Genomic DNA, 4,987 nt, shown 5'->3' on the forward strand with positions numbered 1-4,987 from the left:
TTTAATTAGAATGTTAAATAATGAAAAAATTATAAAGTTAAGAAAAGGTAAGGCTCTTTTAGAAATTCAAAAGAAATTTTATTGGTTTCCTGTTGTAAAAAAAATTATTTTGGATACAGGAATAACAAGAAATCCTGATGAATATATGTATGATATTCTATGGGGTGTAAGCGATTCAAGGATAATAAGGGATGAGGAAGGAGTTGAAGAAGAGAGGGAAGAGGAGGAAAAGGAGAAGAGGGAGAAGAAAGAGGAGCAGAGGGAGAAGAGAGAGAGGGAGGAAAGAGAGAGAATGAATAAATATCAAAATATGGAAACCAGTGAGATTAAAAAAAGATTAGGGGTATTAAAGAAAATAACTCAACCCACCGAGAAGGAAAACAAAGAATTGACAAGTCTATTTGCAATACTTTCGACAAGACTATTGACATCGACAAGATATGGATTTTAATTCAAGTTTTTCATTTTTTTTTTCTTAAATAAATGGAGGAGAGAGTGAAGGCATTTCAAAGGATTCTTTATGTTTTAAAAACTAAGATTCAAATGTGCATGTTGGAAACTAAAAAGGTTTTTGCACTCTGCAGGAATTTTTCTCATAAATAAATGAGTTATTGTCTCAAATGTAAAAAGAAAACTAATACTCAAAATATTTCATATATTAAAAGTAAAAATAACAGGGTTATACAAAAAGGTATATGTTCAGTGTGTGGTTCAAAAAAAATCAATTTATCTCCAAACACAAACTAGGAGGAGATATACAAAAGTTTTTATCAGGAAGTAAATTTTCAACTACTGGAATACCAGGGGAATTACATCTACCAGGGTATTCTTTCTGTGGTCCAGGCACAAACTTGGATAAAAGATTGGATGAGGCAGACAATCCTAAATCATGGAGTAAACCCATCAATAGAGTTGATGAAGTGTGCATGAGACACGATGTTGATTATGGGAATACCACAACGTTGGAAGAAAAGCATGAAGCCGATAGAGAAATGTTGTATAATTTGTCTCTGATACAAAGTCCAACCTTGAGAGAAAAAGTTGATAGGTTCATCGTGAAGAAGATGATCAGTGCTAAATTGAAACTTGGACTTGGAAATTCAAAAAACTTGTAAGCTCTAATGATGTCATTAAGATTGAAGAGCAATTAGCTGATGAATTACATAAACCAATATTCACAAAGTTTCAGAGAAGGAAAGTTTATTCCAAGGAAGTAGATTATATCTGGTCTGCTGATTTGATTGAACTCAATAATGATAAGGGGTACAAGTATGCTTTAACCGTTATTGATTTGAGGAGTAGATACGCATGGGTTGTACCATTAAAAAACAAAACAGGTAATACTCTTATGTTAGCCTTTCAACAGATATTTAATAAAATTAAGAGAAAACCTAAAAAATTGTGGACTGATGAGGGTAGAGAGTTTTATAACAAGACATTTATGAATTTTCGAAAAAATAACAGTATTACATTATGCAGTACCTTTAATGAAAGGAAGGCAGTTGTTGTTGAACGTTTTAATCATACCTTAAAAGAGAGACTATATAAAAAATTCACACAACTCGGTTCACAACAATGGTCATCTTTTATTCAGGATATTGTGGATAAGTATAATGACACGATTCACACGTCAACAAATATGAAACCATCAGAAACATTTATAAAATTAAAATGTGAAAAAGAGATAAATGTCAGAAAACCTAAGTTCAAAGTTGGTGATATCGTAAGAATATATAGGTGGAAATCTCATTTTGAAAAGGGTTGTACTAAACGATGGACGAACGAACTTTTTAAAATTGTTGATGTAATAGATACGGTTCCTTGGACTTATAAGATATATGATTTGGAAGGGGAAGAGATTTTAGGTTCATTTTATTCACAGGAATTACAAAAGACAAAGATAAATTGAAATTTTTTGACTCCGCCCACACAAAACCCACCCACAAAAACTCCACCCCACACAAGCTCCACACAAACCCCACCCCACACAAACCCCACCACACACAAACCCCCCACAAGCTCCACACAAAAACTCCACCCCACACAAGCTCCACACACACAAACCCCACACAAGCTCCACCCACATTCATCATATTCACATAATTAGTGATTAGTTAATTAGTTCCCCACACACAACATGTTTATTTAATTAAAAAATTATCCACACATCCACACAAGCTCCACCCATCCACCCATCTCTCCACCCATCCATTTATCCACACAAACCTCATCCACATAAGCCTCATCCACATTCACCCCTCCCACATAAACCCTGCCCACACAAGCCCCACCCACATAAACCCTGCCCACATAAACCCTGCCCACATAAACCCCTCCCACACAAGCTCCACCCACATAAACCCTGCCCACACAAACCCCACCGAAGCCCACCCACATAAACCCCACAGAAGACCCGCCCACACAAGCCCCACCCACATAAACGCCCTCCCACAAGCCCCGCCCACACACGCCCCACCCACACAAGCCCCACCGAAGCCCCGCCCACATAAACCCCACCCACACAAGCCCCGCCCACACACGGCGCGCCCACATAAACCCCACCCACACAAGCCCCACCCCCCTCATCCCCCCTGTGCGCCCCCACCTTTGACCCACCACCTCCCTCATCCCAACCCCACCCTTCCCCACACACACACATGGGGAGGGGAGGGGTGGGCTGAGGGGGTGATGGGTCGTTGGGGGAGTGCACCTACCCCCCCCCCAATCCCCCCCCCCTCCCCCTCCTTCATGTCTTGATTCTTTTTTTGAAATTCAAAATCAAGTAATTGTAAACAAAACAAATATAATTAATCAAAATTGAAAATATTAAATATTCAATTGTGAGAATGTATAATCTTTCCCAGCAATCTTCTTCAGATGTCTTGTGATTTCGAAACTCAGACACCATATTCTGTTTTGAAACAAAAAGTGGATAATAATTAGGTTTTATAAAGATAATTACATGGTAATATGAGTAAGCCTGGTGTTGGTTCTAAGTTCAAGCCTCGTTGACCACTGAATTAACACACCAGGAGGCCGACTCAGCCTGTCATCCTTCCAAGGCCAATAAAATGAATTCCAGTGTACTGGCAAAACCGCATCCAAATTAATGATGCAACCAACATAAGGCGACATTCCAAAGAGAGAGTGATATTAATAAAAGAATAAATAAACAAATAACTAAATAATAATTCAGAAACATTTACCTCCAGAAAATAATGTGTTGTACCAGATTGCTTCAACAGCTTATGTTGTGTGATCGAGCTGAAAAAAAATAAAATAATGAGTCAAGGGTATAGATGGAGAGACAGACAGAGAGAGGTAGGTAGAAAGACAGACAGAGAGAGATACAAAGAGACAGACAGGGAGAGATAGAGAGAGACAAACAGACAGGGAAAGAGACACACACACACACACACACACACACACACACACACACACACACACACACACACACACACACACACACACACACACACACACACACACACACACACGTGTCTCACCATTGGTTTAATTCATTCGAGATCAGAGGCCGTGATAAGACTTCGTACCAGTCATTATAAATGTTTTTCAATTCTCTTCTAAAATCATTGACCTCTTCAATAAGAGCATTCATTTGATGCACCTCATCGTGATATGTAAACACCACTTCTTCCAAGGACCTGCCTGGAAAAAATACATATTTTCGCTTGATCACGATTTAATTTATAATCAATTGCTTCATCGTTCAAAGAGGAAACCATACCCAAACTTACCAACTTTGTAGTGAGCTGTTATCTTCATCGGAAGAGAGTGAGTCCATGTCTCAGTTTTTTTACCATTGGTACAAGATGGCAAAAAGATCAGAGGCTGTGATAAGACGTCGTGTCAGTCATTAAAATGTTTTTCAATTCTCTTCTAAGATGATTGACCTCTTCAATAAGAGCATTAATTTCATGCACCTCGTCGTGATATGTAAACTGCTCTTCTTCCAAGGACCTGCCAAGAAAAAAAATATATATATATCAGAATTATCACGATTTAATTTATAATCAATTGCTTCATCGTTCAAAGAGGAACCCATACACAAGCTTACCAACTTTGTGTTGAGCTGTTTTGTTCGCGGAAGAAAGATCGCTCATGTCTCAGTTGTAAAAATGAAAATCCCGTCTGGCAGAAACTTTGTCTGGCGAATCACTTATAAGGCAACGATGAGGAGATTGCTTAATCATCGGGTGTGGCCACAGGAAATGACGCTTCGGACGAGACAGCTTGGAAAATAACTGGGCGATATATTCTCAAATTGTATGTAACATTTTTAAAACATACTTAAAATGCCTTAAAATGATTTTGATTAAACTTATGTTTAAAAGTCTGTTAGTGTTCTGAGATAAAATATAAACACGAGGCCTTGTCTCACAGAATAGTTCCTATTTTTTCACAGCATGACTGTCCAAAAACACTTCCTCATTTTCACAGCACGACCGTGTCAAAAAAAACACTTCCTCATTTTCATGGCACGAACTGAAAACATTTGAAACAAAACTTTTTTATGGCGTGGTTTATGCACAAAAATGATTTGCAACTCAGGAGGTGGCCAGATGAGATCATTAAGAGAAGTTTATCATTTCGTAATGGCACAAAAGGGGTATCTTAAAAAATATAAAGATTCAAATGTTTTGTTTTTAAATATTTTAGATGGGGATTATTGTGCAAAGAAAATTAAACTATTGAAGGAATTTGAGAATGAACAAATGTTTATAGGTTCAATGAGTGAGCTAAACAATATGCATCGGTTATTTGATAAAGAGTGTCCCGAGGCTTAGACGTTTTAGATATTTCTTTCGAATCACCTTTAACAAATCACATTACGACTTTACTACTTGAACAAATCTTTTTCTTGTTGCATAGGTTATTTGAATAGAGAGCCCCTAGGTTAAAAGGGGAGACAAATAAATATACCTTGGGCTAAAAAGGGGATTTCTTTTTTAGGGAAAAAAAAGAA

At 37.6% G+C, this 4,987-nt stretch overlaps 1 long non-coding RNA gene across 2 annotated transcripts in view; it reads right to left on the reverse strand.

The window, feature by feature from the left end:
• Positions 1–2,747: 2,747 nt before the first annotated feature.
• The window catches only part of LOC147007211 (uncharacterized), a 2,251-nt gene continuing 11 nt past the window's right edge, over positions 2,748–4,987 (reverse strand). The window contains exons 1-4 of one of the 2 annotated variants that reach the window (XR_015054346.1): positions 3,759–4,987; positions 3,507–3,669; positions 3,207–3,264; positions 2,748–2,911 (exon numbers count right to left, since the gene is read on the reverse strand). The exon at positions 3,759–4,987 is cut by the window's right edge and continues 11 nt beyond it. This is a non-coding gene — a long non-coding RNA (uncharacterized LOC147007211). Of the gene's footprint in view, positions 2,912–3,206; positions 3,265–3,506 lie in introns of both variants that reach the window. The other variant, XR_015054345.1, reaches the window with a different exon arrangement.

The sequence above is a fragment of the Eptatretus burgeri genome, unplaced genomic scaffold (assembly GCF_056783735.1).
Source record: "Eptatretus burgeri isolate ZD-2024b unplaced genomic scaffold, Ebu_testis_v1 Ebu_testis_scaffold_441, whole genome shotgun sequence".
Taxonomy (NCBI): Eukaryota; Metazoa; Chordata; class Myxini; order Myxiniformes; family Myxinidae; genus Eptatretus; species Eptatretus burgeri.